We start from the raw sequence: 24,766 nt of genomic DNA on the forward strand, positions 1-24,766 counted from the left end.
TTCTTGATCCATTCATCTACTGAGGGGCATCTGGGTTGGTTCCATATCTTAGCTATGGTAAATAATGCTGCAATAAACATAGTTGTGCTGGTAGCATTACTTTTATTATTAGGAAAATGTGTTTAACATTTGAAGATATTGTTCTTGATTATCTTTGGTACTTCAAATTAGGAGCAAAAACTTCTACTTTCAAATGGTGGTGGTGGGGAAACCTATCACATATTTAACAGCAGAGAGCTGTACAGGTTCTGCTTGCTATTTCTTTTTGGCTTCCTTCCAAATCATCTCAGTGTTTGGAAGGAAATAATTACAATCTTCTATCTTGCTGGAATTGTTTATCCTTTTCATTTCTCTTATAGAAATGAATAGATTTTATTTATGTACTTATTTTTGGACATTGGATCTGCTTGAGAAAGAATCAGAAGCTAAATTCATAGACTAAAATTTCATGAGACTGAAATTTATTCTTTAGCTTTTGGAATTGGAGGTAGAACATGGTATAACCCCTGTATATATGTATTTGATGTTGGTGCACTGCATCTTGTATATACAATTTTCTAATTTGGAGAGGGAAAAGAAATAAACTGCTGAAATAAGGATACAGATTGACCCATTGTAACAATGAGATGTACAAGACACTGTGTTGAAAATGAACTTTACAATTTCGGGGAGGGGAGGGAGGAGTTGGGGATGTGGGGAAGGAAGGCATGGAAGGGGAAAAACAAAGGAGGAGGTAACAATGCTTGGTAGGAAATGTACTCATTACCCTACTCATGTAATTGTAACCCCTCTGTACAGTATTTTTACAATTATATATATATATATATATATATATATATATATAAAACATTAGGAGTGGAAGATTAGGGTAGGTGGGATTTCATGCAATGTTGGTGTTTGGGAAGAGGGCTGCAAGGTCTTTTTCTAGCGAGAAGGATATTTGATTAGGGAGCCAATGATGGTTTAATTGAAGCAAGAGCATAATTAGGTGGAATGAGATTTGGCATTGTTTTGTTTCATTTTTTCCCTGGAAAGTGCTGTTTCTTGGTAGAACACATACAAAAATTTTATATATTCGTTATAAAAAGATAAAGATCTTCAGAACTTAGTGTTTGAATAGACATCAAATGTATTTTGTTTTAGATTTTTTTTAAGTTTCTAAAATTCAGAGTTAAAAAATTGTTATTGTAAAGGTTATGTACAGAGAGGTTACAGTTCCATATGACAGGTATTGAGCACATTTCTTTTTGAACAGTGTCACCTCTTCCCTCATTTTCTCCTGGATTTTTCCTCCCAACCCATCACCTCCCCCCCACTCCCCAGTTGTATTGTTCATTTTCAACATAGTGTCTCGTGAGTATCACTGCTGCATTTGTTCATCCTTTGTTTCACCAATTCTGTGCTCCCCTCCCCCTCCCCCAAACAGACAAACTTATATATAAGACAAAAGGTACAGAAGACCAAAACAGCAACAAAGGAGGACAAAAAAAGTTTTCATTTCTTGACATTCATTTTGATAAACTTCATTTCATATGATCATCTGCACATAACTATTGAGCCTTCATGATCCTTTCCTAAGAATATCCTCCTTTGGTCTCACTGTATGAATATCCAGAGTTCCGTACAATTTATCATGTCCAAATGTATTTTTTTTAATCTTTTATCATCCTGTGTATGTCTTTACTCGTAGATTTGTAGGCACACTCTAGTTACAACAAATGAGGGAAAATGTGCTGCATAGGTTTCTTTGAGTCTGGCTGACTTTACTTAATATAATTTTTTTCTGAGTTTTTCTATTTCCTTATTATGAATGGTACAATATCATTCTTTCTGATGGAAGCATAGAATTCCATTGTGCACATATACCACTTTTTCTTGTTCCAATTGTTCATTGAGCGAGGTTTTAGATTTTTTTAAGAAAATAATTCACTACTTAAATTAAACTTGGAGAAAGTCTTGAAGTAAGGTATGCAATTAGAACCAAAGTCCTACACTTCAAGGAGAACTATCTCAATAGGATGGTATAAGCATTCACTAACATCAAAGTAGCATATTTTCTCTGATGTTTAGGCTCTCTGGACATTTCTACTCCACTCTGTACATTTCTCCTTCATACTCTCAGTGATATGAAAACAGAGGCTTGGTTTTCCTGGCTTGTCATCCTTTGTCAGGCCACAGTTCCTCACTGGCTGTGGACTAGGACTGGCTCTTGCTCTCACTTTTATGGGTCCTCAATAGAGAACAGCTCACAATATGGCAGCTGCTTCCTCCAGAATGAGAGTCAAAGGAGTCAGAAGACAGAAGATATCTAAAACAGATCATAGTTTTCCTTCCTTCCTTCCTTCCTTCCTTCCTTCCTTCCTTCCTTCCTTCCTTCCTTCCTTCCTTCCTCCCTCCCTCACTCTCTTTTTTTCCTTCCTTCCTTCTTTCCTTTCTTTCTTTCTTTCATTTTCTTTCTTTCATCTTTCTTTCTTTCTTTCTTCTTTCCTTCTGTCCCATATTCTACTGATAACCCAGACCAGCCTTCGTAGACAGTGAGAGGGATCCATACAGAGTCTAAATACCAAGAAAAAGTATTTGGGACAAAGTTAAGGCCTTAACAAGTCCAGAAAAAGTAGCTGAGTTGTTTGTACAACATATGAGAATGAAACAAATGTGAGTATAAAATAAATGTGAGTATAAAAATAAGTGAAAGACAAGGTCTTTTCCAATTGAGACTATTGGCAATTTGAATTGTTGGTGACCTACTCTTGGTACCAGATGCCACAGGAGTCAGATGGCACTCGGATGAGTACCAGGAGTCTAGGGCATCCATTAGTAAATGTTCTCGGAAGGTTTTATGTGAGAATGTTCAGTGCCAAGGAAAGAAACCACAGTTGTTTTTCTGGACTCCAAAGCAGTAATTAAGCAAAAGAAGTGCATGACTAAATCTTCAGCATTATGAGGCAAATGTCATGGTGTCTAGATTTCCTTGAGCCATATAACACTAAACCATATTTGCATTTCAGAACAGGGAACAATCTTGTTTTATCATGGGCAAGACTCTCATCACATGTATTTTAGACAATACAAGACAAATACTACTGCACATGGCAAGCACAGGGTGTATAATTTGGTGGCTTTGCAAAGCTCAAGTCATTTCCAACATCAGATTTCCAAGCATTATTTTGTCAGGCACTGTATTTATAGGGAATCTTATAGCCAGGATTTATTGTTTGTTTAGATTTTTCCCAATGCCCTCATTGCAGAGGTCTCTGCTTGCATGTGTAGAAGATTAAGAGATACAAGAAACTAGAGTAAATAGACCAAGAAACACATGCTAGACTGAGGCCAAATCAAATAAATATGTCTATTGCCAACTCCTGCAGTTAACAAAAACAGAAATCAATTCTTACACACATACAAAAACAAGTAAATTATATATATATATATACATACATATATATATATATATGCTTTATTGTAAAAATACTGTACAGAGGTGTTACTGTTACATGAGTAAGGTAATGAGCACATTTCCTATCGAGCATTGTTACCCCCTCCTTTGTTTTTCCCCTAGCATCCCTTCCCTCCCCACTTCCCCAACTTCTCCACCCCCTCACCCTCCCACCCCCTGCTGAAGTTGTAAAGTTCATTTTCAACATAATGTCTTGTACATCTCATTGTTACAATGGGTCAACCTGTATCCTTACTTCAGCATTTTGTTATTTCCCTGCCCCTAAGATATGGAACCAATCCAGATGCCTTCAGTAGATGAATGGATCAAGAAAATGTGATATATATGTATATATATATATATATATGATATATATATGATATATATATATATATCATATATATATATATATATAGTGGAATTCTATGCCTCCATGAGAAAGAATGACATGGTCCCATTTGTTAGGAAATGGAAAGACTTGGAAAAAATTATATTAAGTGAAGTAAGCCAGGCCCAAGAAACACAGGCCTCATGGTTTTCCTTATTTGCAATAACTAGTATATGTCTAGGACAAGCAAAAAAGGTCAAAGCTATGTACATATGACCATATAAGATGATAAGAGAAATGAATCCCAAGATAGGGACACAAGTGGTTTTTTTCTTTCTTGCTATTGTTTTTAATGTAGTTAAAAAAAGTAAAATTTTGTAAGCAAAGGACTTCAGTTTTAATTTGATGAGTTTGCTTAAATTAAGATACTGTTCATCTAAAAGCCAGAGTTTATAATCTTTTATCTTTAACCATACTCTGACTATAATATGGACCACAGGAAAACACATGTTTGTACAATTCATATACACAAATAAGAATCTGCAAAAAATTGTAGCTACACTGTGATGGCTATAACTTTACTAAACATGTACAGATTTCTTATCCTTGTCTTCAATAGTTCCTGAACAAAATAAGCATAATAATGACTTATGTTTGTATTAAATATTATAAATAGTTGAGAGATTATTAAAAATATATAGAGGATATGTACAGGTTATATGCATATACACAAATATACTATTTGACAGAAGAGATTTGAGCATCAGAATTTTTGTATCCACAGGACACCTGGAACCCTGAGCTCCCAAACAACAACTGGACCATGTGAACTGCATAACCATGCCACATCAAATGAAACTTGGTCCAGTGACATTGTGATGTCCCACTCAATTGTAAGTCTATGACTTAAGATAATTGTTTCCTAGGGAGTATGTGACTTGTACTACTTGCAATATTTTTAAAATCTAGAGCTCAAAAGAAGTCATATGCTATGAAATTCTTCAAGGTCATTTTCTTCTCAGCTACCAGACTGGAAACTTCCTTTGAAAAGAGGAACATTTCGCTTCAACCTAAAGGCATAGTGCTTTCTAAATACAGTTTGGCCCATGCTGGTTTCCTTGCATAAAATCTTGTTCTTCCTTGAGTGTAGATAAGATTCCTATATTTGGTGGCCCTCATAAAACTTCATGGTGGGGTTCTGGGATCCTGGGCTCTGACTCTGGGTTTTGTTGACCCTTATAGGCTAAACACTTTCCCTCTCTTGATGTCCTTACTTTTCTTCATGTCTTGCCTCTGAATGGATTCTTTGTTCTGATGTTAAGATATTGGCTTCTTTGCTTGGCTGAAGCCTTCTCTTCTTATCCTTTAAACTCAGGTATCTAATCTTCTTCAAAATCTGTCCTGAATTCTAATCTGAGCGAGACAGTTTCCTCTGTGTTCTCCTGACACTCATGGGTTACCATTGTAGAATTCACCACCCTGTATTGCATGTGCCTTTTGGTGATCATGTGACCCACTGGTTTGGAAGCTTCTGAAGATAGGGACTGGGTCTTTCAATTTGGCAGCTGCTATATCCAGCCACAACCTTTTCCCATAGTAACAAGGTCAGTAAATGTTTACTGAATAAGTAAGTGAACAGACTCTGAATTGGACAAAATCTCCCATATGACATTTCAGAGACACCATTAGCTTACACAGCAATATAATTTTCGGTAGATTTACAGAGAGTACAAAACTATTCCCTAAAAAATTTAGAGAAGGCATGTCTAAACAGACAATAAATGTGGAACAATTTGTATGAATTAGGAAGGTTGAATTAGAGAGTGAGATACAGGACTATGGAACCTGGGAATGAATTTTGTTTTTCCCTTCAATTCTTTTTTCTATTGAAAACACCTATATTGAGGTGCCTTGCACATATTTGATGTGTAAAATTTAATGAGTTTGAACATTAAACACACATTATATTATTAATACAGTCACGATAGTAAACATATCCAATACCTCCTAAGTTTTTTCTTCCCTTATACATATGTTTTACTTTTAATTTTATTATCTTTAAGTAACTTTACAGAGTTGCCAGTTAACAGAGCAGTTTCTGAATACAATGCATTATGATCAATGTCACCCTTTTCAACATTTTCACCGTCCTTTTCCCATCCACTCTCTCCTTCACTCTTCTTAATTTTGCAGAGTTAACATTGATTTCTTGACTGCATTCTCTCCCTCCTCTTCCTTCATTTATTCAGCCCTTTACAACTAGCCCCTTTCCAGTCCTTTTAAATACCTGATTCCTGGTGTTTATTTTGTTGAATTTTGCCTTTGCCTTTGTAAGGAATTACATAATTGAATACTTCTTTGAATATACCATATTTCAGTTAATACATTTATATGCACCTACATGCCACTCAGTGTATTTACTTAGAAATGTATAAGCTAAATCTAGCTTCTTCACATAAGAGAAAACATGCATATTTTGTCTCTCTGGGGGTTTTTCAGTGAGTAAGTACACTGAAATGATACAACTTTGGAATTGATGAGGCATTCAATTCTGCTTTTAGGGCTACAAATGAATGCAGAGTAGGGGGACATATAAAGATAATTATCTATTGGGTAATGCTATTAAGAGCTTTAAATTTAAATAACCTTATGATTTAATTCTGATGATGACTCTGTGTAACAGGTTGTATTTGCCCTATTTTATGAATGGCAGGACTTAAACTAAGGCAGATTAGATGACAAGCTCAAGGATGCAGAGTTTGGAGTCACTACTGGCTCCGAAGACCATGGGTTAAAGGAAGAGCCTCCTTTCTTTTCTTTGCACTATCAGGTCATAAGTTAAGATTGGGTCATTTTGAGGATTCATGGTTTTATGATAGAACTGGAGAAATCAGAGCATATTCTGATTACACAAACCCTCTGCCAATGAGGGTTTGTGTATGACAATCAGCTACATTTTTATCTTCTCAAGAGTCCCAAACCAACTGAGGACTACAAAAAGTAGCCAAATAGAATTCCAAACATTAATTTTTACAGAACAAACTCGTGGTTAAACACACATGCCCATCCTATACTCACAATCTCAGCATTAAATATAACCATCAGAATAGTAGGTCCACTTGCAAGGGGACCAGGCCTGTCTGGTAAGCTTGTCGTAGGCAAGGAGATTATTGAACTCCACAGGCAGCTCCCAAGCCAAGGTTCTGGAGGCCTGCAAAGATTTGGCCATCAGCGATATCTATTAGACTCAACAATCTGTCTGTCATTCTCACTCCTATGGGGAGTGAGGAGTCAAGAGAGGCCACAAGCACCACTCACAGCACACCTTTTTAAAGACACACAGAGTTCCTAGCCAGGCTGCTGCCTGACATACCAGCAGGAACAGGAGTGGAAGGACAGGTGTGATGGTTATGTTTATGTGTAGGGTAAGTTAGCCATGGTGCCCAGTTGTTTAGTCAAACACTGACTGGGATGTTGCTGTGAAAGCATTTCTCAGATACAGTTACCATTTACATCAGTAGCAGACCATCTTTCATAATATGAGTGGGGGCACATCCAATCCAGTGAAGGCCCTTAAAGCACACATTTAAGATTTCTAGGAGAAGAAATACTTCTCCAGATTGCCACACATCAACTCTCACTTGCATTTCAAGCCTGCAGGCCTGCCTTACAAATTTCATACTTGTCAGTCCCCCAAATTGTAAGAACCAATTCCTTAAAACCAATCTTTCTTTAAATGGGCATACATTTATAGATATGCACATACACACACATACATGCATCTCCTATTGTTTCTGGTTTTTTTTTTTGCAGAACCTTGATTAACTAATACAACTGGAAGTGTTGAATTACAACTGAGGATCTGGATGATAACCATGGAAACTGTGTTCACATTTCTAATAGGGTCCCACAGGACATGGGATAGGGTGTATCACTGTATATTTGCTGTGCAGATCTATGCTTACTCTCTAGAGATGCTGTTAACACTGGAAGTGGTCTAAAGAGAGTCCGAAGACCTTTCTCAGTGGTACTATAGAAGAAATGAGAAGCCTCATTTAGATAGCTGTTAGAGTCAGATCAAATTCTTTCAAGGATAGTAATACCATATTATGATTTGGTTAAGGAATTATAATGGTATTCTTCATATTTTGATTTTTATGAAGCTCTTTCATATCTATCAATCAGTGCATTGCTTTTCAAATAGTGTCTAGGAAAATTCTGAAATTCAGCTGGAAATGTAATAAAAGCAAATTAGGAGCCAGATTTCAACATTAAATTAGAATGTATTTCTTTTCTTTTCTTCATATTGCTTTGTCTCTACATATTGTGCTTTTCTTTTAAAGTAATTAATTTTTCATGACCACTATATTGGTAATGTCTCATTATTATTTGGTTATTTAATTATAAAGTACAGAGCTCATAGAAATTTTGACCAGAACTAAGCAAAAAATTAAAATACAAATGAGAAAATAACCTAATTTGTAAATAACATTTCTCTGAAATCAATTATCATATTTTCATAAGAAACATAATTAGGAGAAATCTGTCTGTTAAATGCAACCCAAAGTATAAAACAGTTATTGGGATGTGTATGTATTACCTTTTTAAATGTTAACGATCACCAGCTTTATCATTTCTAAAGATGATTTTGTCTTTATTTTTGTCTCTGCCAGTGAAAATCAGTATACCCTGTCTGGTAAAGGAACATGGGCTGGAGACTGAGATTGGAGAGTACATGCTTAGCCAATCTAGAAATTTCAAGCCAAATCTATCCTTTTTCCTTCAAGTATAGTTACGTGTTTCCCTTCCTCCTTGAGCTATCTGTCAACATCCACACTGCCATCATGTCAAGCCCAGCTGCTTAACTTTGCATTCTACGGGGAACAGGGGAATTCTTTTGGAGCCCTGACACCATTCCCCTGTTCAGATCATCTTGCAGGACAGAGAACAAGAGCTTGAGCAGAAGGAATCAGAGGAAGGCAGAGGCAGAGGGTATTAACAAGCCTTGTTCTGGATATTAATGTTGAAGACTACTCTAGCTGAGCATTGAGGTGACAGATGTCATCTCTGGGAGAATCATTCAGCTTTGGAGCACTGCCAAGGCGATGCACACTGGAACCTAGACACCCTTGCACAGAGCTAAAGCTCAGGCGATCAGTGTGAGGACTCTCAGACTTGCAGCATTAGAAGTCCTTGAAAAAATTCAAACTTCAGCAATGCAACTTGCTTAATAAGAAATTCTGGAGATGGAGGCCAACACTGTATTTCACAAGTCTTCAGGGGGCTGTGACCCACAGTAGCTTACAAGCATTTCAGCTCCTCCCAAATTCAGATAGATGAAAGTCTGACATTCCCCAAATAAGATGGTATGCACATTTCCATGAAGTATCTCCTCAGTTAAAGAAGATTCTGAACATTGAAATTGTGACTATATGCTTTCTTTCTGTCTCTCTGTCTGTCTGTCTGCCTGTCTCTCTCTCTCTTTCTGTGATGTTCAGAATTGATCATGATAATCTGGGAACAAGGGAAGATGTAGTTTCTAAGAAGTAGCTCCCATCAGTTTGAAGGGTCTGGGTAATCTTCACCAAGCAGCTGTAATGTTTATGGAGCAAAAATGACTGGGCCTGGGTTTTGGTACAATATTACTTCAGAGTATCTAAGTGAGGGAAAAATAGCCTACCTCTGCTTCTCGGGCCCCTCCTATCAGGGAGGACTGGCCTGGCTTAGGAAAGGCCTGTTCTCAAAGCCCAGGTCTAGGCTAATGAGCTGACAATCTAAGTACATCTCTTTGTGCTCACTCCAGCCAAATAAAGGGCCATTCTAGGGATGGTGGTGAGCAGTGGTGAAGTCTACAACACAGACCTCTTATGCTGCTTCTTCCTTCCTGTTGTCCGTGAAAAGCCTCTCCTGTGAGCAAATAGCATTTACCAAGCAAAAGCAAATTATTTCTGCATTCACTTCCAGGTCTACAGCAGGACAGGAAGGTCTCTGCTGGGTGTCTTAACTCCCAGCCCAGTGATTTGATAGGTTTCATGCATCATTTCAAAGGGTTTAAGCCTTCCTCTGAAGGTTTGTTTTCTGGTGGTGAGCTTAGCAACTCGACTTTATTTTTCTTAATCTATTTTCTTGTACAAAGAACAAACGCCCCCAAGAACAATTGCACCCAGATTACTAGAGTCTCAACTTAAACATTACCAAGAGCTATAATTTTGAAATTCTTTTATCTATCCCAAGCTAATAGCAGTTTTGTATGTCTTTATATTGTTTTCATCTGTTTCCCTACCCCCCCTTCCCCTTTAGTTATTGTCTCTGGAATATGTGCGGGCTTGTTTAATTTCAGTGCTGAACTTGGGATATGGAAAAGATTATTCTTAATTATATTACTTATTTATTGAAACATAATATATTTATATGGACCTTCTGTGCTACAGAAGCACATGCTCTTTTGTGAAGCTGCTGCTGGCAAGTTGTTGAAGAAAGGCTGTGCATGAAAGCAATCCAGGAATGATTTATCCCTCTGTGTCTCTAACCAGCTTCTCAAATACTTTCTACCACATGAAACATTCACCTGGCTTTGTAGCCAATAAGTTCAGTGCTGTTTTTCTGCAATTCAATGGATTCTTTTGGTTCATTCTAAAACCATAACTGTAGCAGTACTATAGCTCTAACAATAATTTCCCTCCAGCTGAATTGGGATGGGTTGTTGGGTTTGGTCTGTTTTCCTCTTGTTGGCTTGAAGAAAGGGAAACACCCAAACACCCATTGCCTTCTCTTGTTCTTTAGCCCAAATTATTTATATTGGTCTCAGAGATCTGCATTCATTCAGTTCCTCAAACTCAGTTAACTGCCTCTTTCTTTCCTTTGCACAGCCCCTTCTTCTCTCTCTCTCTCTCTCTCTCTCTCTCTCTCTGTGTGTGTGTGTGTGTGGCAGTATTGGAGTTTGAACTCAGAGCCTGAGTGTTGTGTTCTCTAAAGGCTAGCATTTTACCACTGGAGTCACAGCTCTACTTCTACTTCGCTGTTGTTAATTAAAGATAAGAGTCTCATGGATTTTTCTACCTAGGCTGGCTTTGAATCATGACCTCAGATCTTGGCCTCCCTAGTAGCTGGGATTACAGGTATGAGTTAATTCTGTCTCTTAAACTGTACCAGGTTAACATACCTTCCAAATAACTTACAAAAAAAGAGTGCTGATGAAGAATAGAGAAAAAAGAATAAAAAATATATCTTTAAGCCATTACCAAGAAGACAAAAATAATGTCATCTCTTTGAATTTCTCACTTTGCCCCTACAATGATTAACTTCTATGACCTGCATATTTATTTGCCTTCAAGCCTCATTGTTGGCCATTGTCACCAGGACCCAGATGCTGCTTGAGTGCATTGCCACTAGAACAGGGCTGCTTCCATGATTTGTGGTGCCTAATGCAAAATTAAAATATGAGTCTTATGCTCAAAAATTCTTTAGGGTTTCATGATAGCCCCAGCAGAGCATTAAAGTATGTCTTGTGCCCTTCTGAGCTGGTGGGGGGTCTCTCCAACTGCACAGGCTCTCTGCTAGCGAAGCCCACTCCGATTTTAGATGAGACCCAGTTGAGTGTCTGTCTTTGTTTTCTCTTGTTCTTCACCTCAAGTCATTTGGATTTTCCTCAGAGATCTGCCTGCATTCAATTCTCCTAACTCACGTAATGGCCTGGCTCCTTTTCACATTTGCTCCACATTTGAGACTATCTCTTAGCAACATGTACACTGCAATGCCAAGTAAGTCACGTCGCCAATGAGCCCTCCTGATTTTCATGGAGGGGGCAGGGCCCAATCGCCATGGGCTCCCCAGCAAGGCTGTTGGGCTCTGCCGGAGGTAACTGCTTCAGATTCTCCACTACGTCTCCAACTATGGAGTTTTCTCTCCCTTTGAGTCTGACAAAATCCTTTATAATTCCCTTTAAATGTTCCAGAGCTTTTTATCCCCTCTCCCCTGGTTCCTCAAATAATTGTTATCAATGCCTGCCAAATGCCTTAGATCTTCCCCTCTTCGTCTTTACTGTAAATAATTACTTTGCTCCTCAGCAGCAATCTTTTGGCTATACATAGTAACAAAATCTCTACAGTTATCTGGTTCTCTTTATTCTTGCGTTCTCAAAGAATTCCAAGTCTTGCTCTGTTGCTGTTTCATTATTCTAAGATGAATTTTAAAAAGCTGATTCCATACCTATTCATAAACCTTTCTCTGAAAGTCTACCAGCTATTCCTAGTCCTCATTGTATGAGTAGTTGATCATTCAAAAAAATAAGATTATTTCTGTGACAATCAATGCTGAAACTTACAGTCGATTCAGTAATAACTTGGCTTAAAAAACAGTAGCATTTGAAATGTGTTGCCTATAAACCAAAGTGTAAACTGGACACTACTAGAGCAGAAGGACTATTTGTAGATAATTATATGTTGACTATAAGATGACGAAGTTCATCGATACTAGTAGATGGGTCATTTAAGTGAAAAGACTTTTAAGTTTCTCTGCACTGAAAAATTGACGAAACTAGAATTCCAGGACTGTGCAACTCACTTGTTAGTGTTCTTGTTATCTGGGAACAACTCATGAATGGGGTCTCTGTCTCTTCTCTCTTGTCTCCATTCTGTTCCTACTGAGGACAGGCAGAACTTGCTATTGGCTACCAGCCCAAATGTAAGAATCAGGAGATATAGAAGAGGCTTTTGTGACTTTTTTTGCCTATGAATTCTTTATGATTTTTGGTCAGCTCAGACCCTTTGATTTCAACATTTTAAAAATAGCAGTAATTGTATCTGTAGGTATGGATATGGATGGTAGCACAATTTTAAGAATATTTGGAAATACGTTAACAACCATATTTTAGATGCACTTGTTTTCCTGTCTAGCTCTTCTTGTTGGATTTTCCAGTTGTTTCTTTGTGATTTTGAAGGATTTTGTAGGATTCATGACATCCAGGGTTTTCCAAATGTTTAACTAAATCCGAACTTAGATTTTTGGATCTGTGACTTTTTAGAAAGAAAGCTCTTGGAGAATGGTAAAAAGGGTGACATTGCTAAAGATGCAACGCATCGCATTCATAAACTGCTTTGTCAATGGCAACTCCTTTGTACAACTACTTAAAGGTAATAAAAAATATTTTTTAAAAAGAGGAAGTTCTCCAAAGTTTGCACGGTAGGTAATTAGTCTATTAACCCTCTACTTCTTTTGGTGTTGTAGTTTTAAGAATGTCTAGCTAGTACTTGGGCTTATTTTTCTTACTGAGAATGGGTACTCTCCCTCCCCTATCCCCGCCCCCCACCCCATTAGTCTTCCTGGTAATGAAATGCTATTGAAAGGGAATGGCTCTGGCAGCACTGCCCCCTACCCCAGCCCCCTTGACTTGGATCATCTTCAATCCCACAGAACTTCCAGGCTCTTCTGAATCGTGGAAGCAGGTATCATGATGGGGTCAACCTTTCTGAATCCTCCCTTCATCATACCATCAAATCCTTTTGTTTATTAATTTTTTTAAGTGGAATGATTTCCAGAAAATAAATCATTTGTTTTAAAGCTTGGCAGCTTTTTATCTTTTTCATGTTTCTTCACATTCACTAGGTTTCTATAGGTTCATCTAATAACTTCCCACAAACACTTGTCTTTGAGAATCTTCCCTGCTAGTCTTCCTTCACATTTTTTTTCTTAAGATATACTTTTTTTTTGACTTATCAAAATCCTCACTTCCTTGGAGAAAGTGTCTAGAGTGACAAGAGCATGCCTGATTTTAGATCTCAATACTTTTACACTTACTTTAACAACTTGCTGTGAAGACCCAAGCAATTGCTCACTGTTTTCTTAGTCACAAATGAGAATAAATAAATGGTATTTCACCACAGATTCCTAGCTATGTCAAAAGTTGTTTCTGGATATTTTTCATACATGTGTTCATTATTATTTCCGTAGGTTGATTCTCTTCTAATTTTTATTTTAATAGATTTTTCCTCATTCATGCAAATAACTAGTATAAGTCTGAGACAAGCAGAAATGGTCAGATAAGTTGCTGTTAGGTGAAATGAACCACAAGATAAGGACTCAAATGATTTTCTTTCTTGCTATTGTATCTAACATATTTATAAGATGATTTCTTTGTTGCTTTTTTATGTCCCTCCCCCATGGTATAACCCTTGTTTTCATTGTATTTGATGTTGGTATAATTTGTGGAGGGGAAGGGAAAAAACAAATTGTGTAAATAGGGATACATGTGGACCCATTGCAACAATGAGATGTACAAGAGGTTATGTTGAAAATGAACTCTTCAACTTTGGTGGGGGGGGGCAGGGATGGCAAAGTGTGGGGGAGATGGGAAGGGATGGGAAAGGGAAACAAAGGAGGAGGCAACAATGCTTGATAAGATATGTATTCATTACCTTGCTCATGTAATTGTAACCCCTCTGTATGGTATTTTCATGATAAAAATAAAGAAAAAAAAGAAATTGATGGAGACAATGAAATGTTAAAAATATAAAAGAAACCACATAGTTTATTTGTATTATAAGCCTAATTATTGATTCATACAACATGTATTTAACATCTCTTCAAATGTCAGCTATTGGTGTTAAGCTAAGCTTTGGCCTTTTATTACCCAAGGAATTTGGAATTGGGAATAAAAGCTAAAATTATAAGGGAGAGACTTAAATATAGTTCAAATCCTAAAGTCTTATTAAAGCTCATTAACACATTTGTTTGCTTTTGGAACATCTGGAAAAACAACCACATACTAAATCTTTCAAAATGATTTATTTAAACATTCACAGAAGATTCAGGTGTGTAATTTTAATTGCACAATTAATTAATTATTGGTGAAGTCCTTTTATTTCTTCTTAGCAATCAACACAATAAAACTGTAGTATAAATTATAGTAGGAAAATAAAGTTAATAAATGTAATTGAAACTTTCACATTTATTCTTAAAGCATATTTAAACAATTGATTTTTAATGATAACTAGATAATTTTTCCCTTTTTGCTTTTCCCTCTCTCTATTTTCCCCTCCCTTTGTCTCACTCTTCCATTTTTCTTCTTTTCTCCCTTCTTCCTCCCACTATTCCTTCTTTCCTCCCTCCTTCCATTTATATAAACAAAGCACAATAAAAACAATAGTGTTATATGGAAAGACTTGATCTAAGTGTGTTTAAGTTTTAAGGGATAAAAGCAAAGAATCGGAGAAATGACTAATCTTAGGTTTGCCTGTACATTAATTAGCTAAATCAGAAAAATGATTAAATTATAGATTATGATACATATGTTTATATATACCTGTACGTGTATATATGCACATATGGCACATTCATGCTCAAAGAAGGGTTAATTAGTGTGATATTTTGCTGACAGAAATATAATTCTCATTCATTCTTTCTTTTTTTATCATCTCCTTTAACTTATACTTATTTATTTGTTTTTATTGTGAAAATACCATACAGAGGGGTTACAATTACATGGGCAAGGTAATGAGTACATTTCTTATCAAGCATTGTTGCCTCCTCCTTTGTTTCCCCTTCCCATCCCTTCCCATCTCCCCCTACCCTGTATCCCACCCCACCCCCCAGCTTTGGATTAGCTATTTTCTTCTGATTCTTGCCAGACTTTGAATTTATTAATTAAATGTTGATTTAATAAAAAATGTGAGTTTGGTGTCCTTACAATCATCCTAGTAGTAAATGTAAGCACCTAAAAAGAACAATTTCAACTTTACATGCAGCCATCTCCCAGTGTGACTGATACCCAGACTGTATTCCATGAATCTGTCCTTTGAATAAAGACTTCAAATTTTTTGGTAAAACATAAGTATCCTTTCTGGAAAAGCATATCAGAAAAATTTATCTGTTAACAATTTAATTAGGCTTGCTTGCCAGATTTTTGGCTGATGGCACACCTTTCTGCAGAAGTAAATTTTGACTTGCTAAGACAATAATAATAATAATAACAACAACAACAATAACTCCAAATAATGTAATTAATATGGTTCTCTACCAGTAAAAGAGCCAGATACAGATCCACTAAGTGTGAGATGACAGGAGGTTAGAACATGGGGTGGAAAGGTGGAGGGCTCTGTGTATCTTTGTAGAAGGCTTCTGACAGGGTGGACTCCAGAGACATACCTCACCCTTCCCAATGTAGACTAACATAATTCTGAACAGAATAAACACATTCATATAAGTATGACTGGAGGAAGTAAGTTATTTTCAGTAAGAGTTTTGTAACTGTGCAATTTCCCCTCCCTTGGAGACTGGCTGCATAAAATGAACAGTTACTACAATTTCTGAAGCTGTTTTCTCATCTACCAGATGTATACAGTAGTATCTGTTTTGCTAGGCTGCTATTATGATTAACAGGAGTAAGTGTATAAAGCACTTAGCATAGTACCTGGCCTATCTCCTCTAAGCATAATAAGCTATATATCCACATTGTTGCCTAATTTGACTCATAATATGCTTTCAATTGCATGTTACATAAAAATCTGATTGAGGCTTAACTATAAAGACTTAAACCATAAAGGGACTTATTGGTTTACATAAGTAGAAGGGACAATCAGGCAGGCCTTAGCATTGGTTTGCTTTTATGGTTTAATAATACAATGTTACCAAGGATCAATCACCTTCCTTCTCTCCTTCTTTTCTTCATTTCTGGTATTCACTTTATCCCCAGTCTGGTGTCCCTTTGTCTTTAGATGATGCCTATGACCACTTGTTAGATATACATATTCCTGCCTCTAAAAGTTGTCACAAAACACCTCTAGAAGGTTTCCCAAAAGAGTGAGAAGTTTCAGGCACTAGTGACTCATGCCTGTAATCTTAGCTACTCAGGAGGCTGAGGCCTAAGAATTGTGATACAAAGGTATTCTTCGCAGAAACGTTTGTAAGAATCTTATCTCCCATTAACTGGCAAACAGCCAGCATAGAGGCATGGCTCAAGTGGAAGTATGTCTCCTGTAAGCAAGAAAGCCAAGTGGAAGCTCAAAGTCCTGAGTCTGAGCCCTGGTCCTGACACAAAAACAAAACAAAATAACAGTACCAACGAGAGATATAACAATGTGAGATGTAAACTTCATTAGGTGCTACTCACAGCTTTTCCATCCCAGCTGTACCTATATCTGACCTTGAGGCTGTGACCAGGTGAAAGAATTTCGATTTTGGTTTAGTCATTGGTGAATTTGAGCATTCAAAGTCTAACATGATATTATCTCTCAAAATATAGAAACTGCCAAGAAGGACATGGATCTCCAAGAAAAGAAGCTTGGATTATGAGAAGACCATCATGATATCAATTGCAGTGTCAGTAACATATTTATCATGCAAGATTGTTATACAGATGAACTGAAAGGAGATAATTAAAAGTCTTTTCTAAGTGTCTGTACACTTTATGGACAGGGATGGGAGGTAAAAATGGTGAGAGAGTGAGGGAAGGGAAGACATTGTCCAAAATGAAATACACTCTTTATCTGACTTACCTGACTGTGACCCCTTTGGACATCACCTTTATAATAACAATAATCATTTTTAAGTGTATTTTAAAAAGGGGCTGTCCAGGTGCTAGTGATTACTATGCTCCTCCTTGTCCCTGCCATCTTCCTACCCAACCTCTGCCATCTCACTGTCTTACAGGAGATGATTTTGGTGCTGAAAGAAAAACAATCCCAGAGTTTGCAGCCAGCCATGACCAGGAGCAGCAAGGCTGAGCAAGCAGGAAAGGCATAAGCTGGAGTTTACCAGTTTGTTCCTATTACTTGATGAGTATTTGGTTTATTTATTTTCATTTTTAAAATGAACATAGGGTCACCTAGGGGATCGAACTCACAACCTAATTCAAGTGGTAAGCAAGTGTTCTACTCCTGGAGCCATACCAAAGTGTTATTTTAGTGTTTTCCATACAAGGTCTGGAATTTTTGCCCAGGCCAGTCTTGGATACAGATTCTCCTACCACTACCTCTTGAGAAGCTGGGTCAGCAGCTATGCGTCATCTAATGGCCCTTGGTGAACAATTTAATTGTATATAATTGGACCCAGTGTTCTTGGATTCCCAATGCAACTATGAAAAAGAGATTCTAAATCTTTACTATATCCTCACTTATTCAGAAGAGATGAAAAGTCTTAATTCCATTTCAATTCTTTATTTGTTCAAGGAAAGTTATTGAAGATCAATATTTCAGGCCCTGGGCAGGGTACTCAGAGTAATTAATCAATTCACTGGATTAGAATGGGCACACTAAGCAAAGCTTACAAACTAACTAGTGTCCACAGTAACTCATGCTCATATTGAATGAAAGGTGTTGGTGAACAGAATGCCCCCTCCATGGTCTTCCAAAGGCCACTTTCCCATGTTTCATTGTTATCATATAATCAAAGTGCATACCTCTCCCCTAGAGTTTTTATATTCCTATACACACATTCTGGACATGTTTTCAGTGACCAATAGTAGCAAGATGAGGGCATTTTCTAAGAGTTTCATCTAACCTTTTATACTGAGTCTATAAGTTTGATCTTTGTCTTCTCCAGGCATCTGTAAAGACAGAACCAAGAGTGATCCCTAGAGACAAGAAAGACATCTTTGCCTGCCACTGATGTCTCATGGCTGTAACATTAGCTCTTCTGGAGATTGAGATCTAAGGATCACAATTTAAAGCCAACTCAGGAGGAATGTCTGTGAGACTCCAATTAATCAGCAAAATCAAGAAATGGATGTGTGGCTCAAGTGGAATAGTAAAGTATCTAAGTGATAGTGTCCAGGCTGTGAGTTTAAGTCCCAATAAACAGAGAGAGAGAAAGAGAGAGAAAGAGAGAGAGAGAGAGAGAGAGAGAGAGAGAGACAGAGACAGAGACACAGAAAGAGACAGAGACAGAGAGAGACAGAGACAGAGACAGAGAGACAAAGAGAAACATCTTTTTAATCATTGTGGATGAGAACTGGTGAAGAGCAACAGATCATGAACCATCTTCGGATGTCCTTTAATAAAAAAGGCAATGATAAATATGCAGTGACTTCCTTCCCTCACCAGACCTCCTCCACACGCCTTTCCCCCACTATTAAGGAGGTTGAATGCAAATAATTCAGATCTGAGAAAAAGGAACCTCTTGTTAGAACACAGGCATCATTGACAATTAGCCAGGATTCTGTGGGGAAAAAAAAGGGAGGCCTGGGCAAGGTAAATGCATTTGTGTTTATATAGCATGTGATGTGTTTTGAAGTTACCCCTAAGGAGGGAGGCCCTCTCTCTTACTTCAAAAGCCATTTTCATGTTTTTGAAATTACCAGAAATTATGGGCTAAACCCCCTTCACACGTAATTTATCTCACCCAGTATCTCATATTTTGTGATAACATGCAAATACCATATGTTGCACTTTCTCTTTATGGATGGAGGAGGAAAGGGAGGAGAACTGGCAGAATTATCACTAGACACTGTAAAAACTTCCATTGAAACCCACATTTACCATGGTGACATTTACTAGTTATGGCAGAGCTGATCAACTGCAGATTTTCCTGCTGCTGAGGCTAAATTGCAAGCTGCCCATAATGCCATCAGATGCTGCTAGGGTTTCAGCCAATGAGAACTTAGGGAGTGATTTCCTCCCCCTCCCCCCTGTTTCTTATTGCAGTAGAACCTCTGTACCACCCTGTGTGCAAGGTCTGCAGGCACTCTACCCAGCTGGGACACAACTGATCTCCCTCTTAGCACGTTCCCAGAATCTCTCATCATCATAGGGGTTCCAATCCCTCAAATCAGAATTCCTGGTGTATTCCCAAGACCTTCATTTTTGTTTTTCCCTCCCAGATATTTATTTGCTGACATAATGAAATGGTCAATATTGAAGTGTATATATTATTCCTATGATGGTAAGAGGAAAAACATACCCACACCTTGTATTCTGGTATTCTATTTCATCCAAGGCAAAATGTTTTATTCCAGGCCAAGTGAATCAAAAACACAAAGTTATTATTCAACTCATAGCCACTTCAATCATTTCTGTACCAACAATGGTGAAAAGATGTGATTTTACAAGCAAACAGGAAGAAAAAGCTTGAAGCCACCCTGGGAACGTGCTTAAGAAGTTGATTTATGTTTCATGCTGAGGCTTACACCTGCAGTTCAAGCAAAACCCAACTTGGCTGCCCCACAGAGTCTGGTTTATTAGGTATCAAGGAGTCGCAAGAAGCCATGTAATTAAAACCGTAATTAACTGGAAAAGGAAAGTGCCACCTGAGTTTTGAGAGGCTGTCAATTTTATTTCCATTACGGCTCTCCTTCTGGTTCTCCTCTTGACTTTTTATTTTCCTTTGCTTGATAAAAAAAAACCCAATATACCCATACACATTACACACACATTCAGGTTCCCCCCCCCCATAATGAAGCATGTATTAGTGGCCACTTCTTAAGGAGAAGATGGCAAGAGTTGCTACCTGCTGCCGTTATTATTATTATGTTTTAAATATCATCTTGATCTTAGGAGAAGCATTCCACAAGTGCTTGCTGGCCTATGTAGTGGTTGCTGGTCACATGTTGCTGACAAGCATTGGAGCTGCAGCTAGTCTGTGCTGAGCTATGTACTAACTGTCAAATATGCACCTTATTTTGAAGATGTGATTGGAAAGGAAAGATGGCTTAAAAATCTCAGTAGTAGTTTTGATGATGGTTTCTTTGCAAGTGGTATCACATGGATACTTTAGTCTGTGATGTATATTAAAATATATATGCATATATGTTAAATGGGTAGCTATTAGAGCATTTAGAAACATACATGTAGTTCTCATGATATTATCATGAAGAAATTCTGGCTGGGGCGTGGGGTACTCTGTTTCCTGCTGAATTGTGAAATTTCTTTTCTTATCCTTTCTGCCATCCCAAGAGCAGTGGGGTCCAGCCCTCATGGAGAAATTGGAGCCTGTGGTGGCAGTTCACCAGGGTGCTGGAACCAGTTATTAAGGCACATGTTTGCGATTGCTGGATTGTTCAACTCAATTTCTCAATAAAGGACTCAAAGGGAGATGTCTGAGCCACACAACTGGAGCTTCAAGGGTCCTTTCTTCTCTGACTGCCCCTTGGCCAAGCAAGGTTCAAATGTATCATGAAATATGTTAGCACCAGCTTGAGGAGAGCTACACACTTCTAGCGAAGGTACTGAAAGCAAGTTCAAAACTAACACGTGTGTCTTAATTTGTGAATTAAAGTGCTGATAAAACAATCTTTTGAGCAAGTTCAACCCATTTACATTTGATTCTGTAAACATCCATCTTGAATTATTACACCAACTATTGGAACCATATCCTTTGAGGTTATAAAAAGGATTTGTAAGAAAGGCAGAGTTATAGAGTAGTTTTGAAGGTAGTTAGGAATGAAGACTTTAGGCACTTTATATCTGAAAAGGGAATGATATTTTCTCTCTCTCTCTCTTTCTTTCTTCCTTCCTTCCTTCTTTCCTTCCTCTCTCTCTCTTTCTTTTTTAAAAGAAACCTTGTCCTTTTAAAGAATTGTTTTGGTGGGATTGGGTGGCAGAATTATATCCCTTGAACACATTTTAACAAGGAAATGTACCATTTTGTTTTTTCTACTAATATCATAAGACAAACCTAGCAACAATTAATGTTACTCCAAGGAATTTAAGAGATGGAGAGCATCTCTTTTGGGGGGGGGGCAAAGGGAGAAAATCACATTTTTTTCTCACCTAAGTTGTTTCTACCGTGGAAACATTTTAAACTTGCATTAAAAAAAAACCCAACAAAGTGAGGGGCTCTGATATCTTTTAGTTCAGAAGAGAAATATGTCGGTGAATAATTTTGGGAAGTGAGCCTGAGGTGCCCGAAGCGGATGACACACGGGGCTTCGGTCCTGATTCAGCTATAAGTCAGCGGGGCACTCCGGACCATCTGCGATCTATAAATTACAGTAACGCCGGCACATGCGGCTTGTAAATCACCCACGAACAGGCTTCACCTTGTGACACACGACATGAACCCTGTTGTATATTCCAATAAACTCCCATAAACCATCTGATATAAACTCCGGATTATGTTTCTTTCGGGGTTGGAATACTTACACGTTTCTTTACTTCCCATTTGAAGTGAATACACCCAGTAATTCTCTTCCCTTTGGCCTGCACTAGGCATTTTGTTATTTTTCAAGTGCAGAATTTGCCTTCGCGGCTGACATGTGCAATTTGGTGAACTTTAAAGGGCCAATCTTTTATTTTATTTTATTTTTTCGCCTTTCACCTTCTTTAATAAACTTGTTTCTTTCAACACGACGGTGAATGTCAAAGTCCTGTGGTTACTCCACATGGAAAGTACCATTTATAAACAGCAAATTAATAGACAAATTGTCAGTAACCTCCTTCACTGAATATAAATAAATGCCTATTATAAGGGTCAGATCACGAATGTGGCTTTGCTCTTTCTGGCAACCTACGCAGCTGTCTTCCGTAGTTTGTGTCTCTGTGAAGCACGTTGACCAGGATGAACAGCTCGAGTGGAGACAGCACTGAATTCCACTTGTGGCTCATCCATAAATGGTGGCAAGGATTATGGTGTTACCCTACTTATGAATTTGGTCCTTTCTCCATCTTTAGGGGACTCCATTCTGAGGAATTTCTTCATCAAGCTGCTTGGATGATTGCCCATTTACAAGCCAGATAAAATGTTAGAAAAATACCCAAATGTGAATCATTCACAAGGCCCCTTGCAAGCATTGCTTCTCTTAGGGAAAGAAAGAGTGTAAAATTTGCCCCCTTTCTCTCATTATCATGTAATTCTTAAAAGCCGTAACATGAAACCACCATGATAAAAGTAGTTTGTCTATTTATAAAGTTTTTTTTTTAGTTTGACTTATTTTGATAGAATCAAATCATCTCCCTAATATCACATTTTTAGACGTACAGGTAGAAACAAAATGAGGATGTCATCACTATTTTACATGGGATTTAAACAGGCAATAATTATGGTAGAATCTAGTACTTTGTTAAGTGGCTAGAGGATGGGATAATTCAGAATTGTTTGTATCAATGTATTACTCACATTGAGCTGAGATCTCTGTTAAATTTTCACATTCATTTTCTGAAAACGTGTTCTGGCTATTACTTTCAATAGCAGCTTTCAAGTGTACACAGGAAAAACAAAATGCTAAGTTCTTCATTGACTCAAGATTTGTAGAGGGTTTGTATATTCCATTGAAATTAGTCTTTTTTTTTCAAAGTATGGTTGCTCATTGTGACACAAACATAAAATGTACACAAAGTCTAATTGTCCAGATTCTTCTAGAAAATGCCCCTATAGTGAAACATAATAGTCTTAGCAAAAAATAAAAAGGGGTGTGTAGGATAAAGATTAAATTTTGCTCAGATACACAGGAGCAGTACTGTGAATTCAAAAACACAACTTCCTGGAACTTCTAAATGTATAATATCATTCTATAATTACTACAATTTATTCTGTAATATTAGAGACTTATTGATACTGACAGAAACATTCACAAATAACTTAGAAAATTCCATGACGTATTATGTATCTCAAAGGATTTCATTTACATTTTCATTTTTCCTATTTGAACTGCAATCAATAATTTCTTTCAAAACACTTAATATGCTGAGATAGAGTATAGTTAGGAGATTGTTGAAAAATTCTCAAAAGAAGGATTTAAAAAAACAAATAGGAACAAAGATGAACTTTGTAGTGTTAGGTTATTTTCTTTAATTCACATAATTTTTTGAGCAACTTCTGACTCTGTTTCTTATTCCACCTAAATAGTTCTCATTTTTATTCAACATCAACAGATATTAGTATGGTGCATCAGTTCAGAGTCTGGGTTCTTTGAACCTATCAGACTATTTTTTCCCCAAATATTTGGGGTTTGATAAAACCCAACATGCATGCTAGAAGCACTTTTTTCCATTAATTATTAAACCCATATGCATTTTGAGGAAAATTTGATCCATATGGGTTCTGGTTCATTTATGCTTTACTCATCAAAACCCTTTTTCTTAAAGTCCATGTCCAAGAAATCTTTTGAGCCCTGTTAAGTTTTTTGAGCTTTGCCAAGAATAAAGTTGAACACCAAAAGATTCAAGTTGGTTTGTAAGTCTACACCTATGCACTATTAGTGGCTCTGAACTTGGATGAAACACATACTCTCAAACCTAATAGGTAGTTGGATATACCTCCAGGGTGAAGCTCATAGTCCGGCATAGAAAGCAAGTCAATGTACCAGAAAATCCCAGAATGCATCATAATTCATTAAAAACTACATCAATTATATTTTAGTTTGTGTACAAAATGCAGAGAGGTTTCATTGAACCCAAAACAGAAGGTTAAGAGACATTGTAAGTAGTAAACCCTCCCTCCCCTCCCCCCCTTCCTCCCTTCCCTCACTCACCCTGCTCAAAAAACTATTATTGGTAGACTCTGGTGGCTAATGCCTGTATTCCTAGCTACTTAGCAAACTGAGATCTCAGGACTGTGGTTTGAAACCAACCTGGGTAGGAAAGTCTGTGAGACTCTTATTTCCAATTAACCAGCAAAAATCACTGTAAGTGAGGTGTGGCTCCAGTGATAAAGTAGCAACCTTGAGGGAAAAAGTTAGGGCACAGCGCCTAGTTTAAATCCCAGAACTGGCATAAAGCAAACAAAAACAAAGGTATTGTTATCTAGTGTGTTATCGAAGTGTTACAACAGTAAATTCTAAACACTGGGAAATGACTAATAGCATATAACTATGAGAAATATTCACTTGCCTTTGGTATAGGAAAAGTTGACAATGTGAATGTGATTCTTGATCCGTGTGTGTGTGTGTGTGTGTGTGTGTGTGTGTGTGTGTGTGTGTATTTGATTTTAAAAATTTTGTTCTTCCTTTCATTTGAGTGTTTTGGTTTCTTCCTTTCAAGCATGTGATTAAGAAGTGGTATTTGTTGATTTTCTGTGGAATTTGTCTTCTGTCTGTTTCTTTTCTGGAATATGTAAGTCCAGTTAAAAAGTAAAAT

The 24,766-nt window shown here is 37.4% G+C and overlaps 1 long non-coding RNA gene across 1 annotated transcript in view; it reads left to right on the top strand.

Moving 5' to 3' along the window:
- LOC105990175 overlaps window positions 1-17,120 on the top strand; it is a 39,119-nt gene extending 21,999 nt beyond the window's left edge. The window contains exon 3 of the long non-coding RNA XR_001175297.1: window positions 17,002-17,120. This is a non-coding gene — a long non-coding RNA (uncharacterized LOC105990175). The remainder of the gene's footprint in view (window positions 1-17,001) is intronic.
- Window positions 17,121-24,766: the final 7,646 nt, after the last annotated feature.

This window comes from Dipodomys ordii, unplaced genomic scaffold (genome assembly GCF_000151885.1).
Source record: "Dipodomys ordii isolate 6190 unplaced genomic scaffold, Dord_2.0 Scaffold63, whole genome shotgun sequence".
Taxonomy (NCBI): Eukaryota; Metazoa; Chordata; class Mammalia; order Rodentia; family Heteromyidae; genus Dipodomys; species Dipodomys ordii.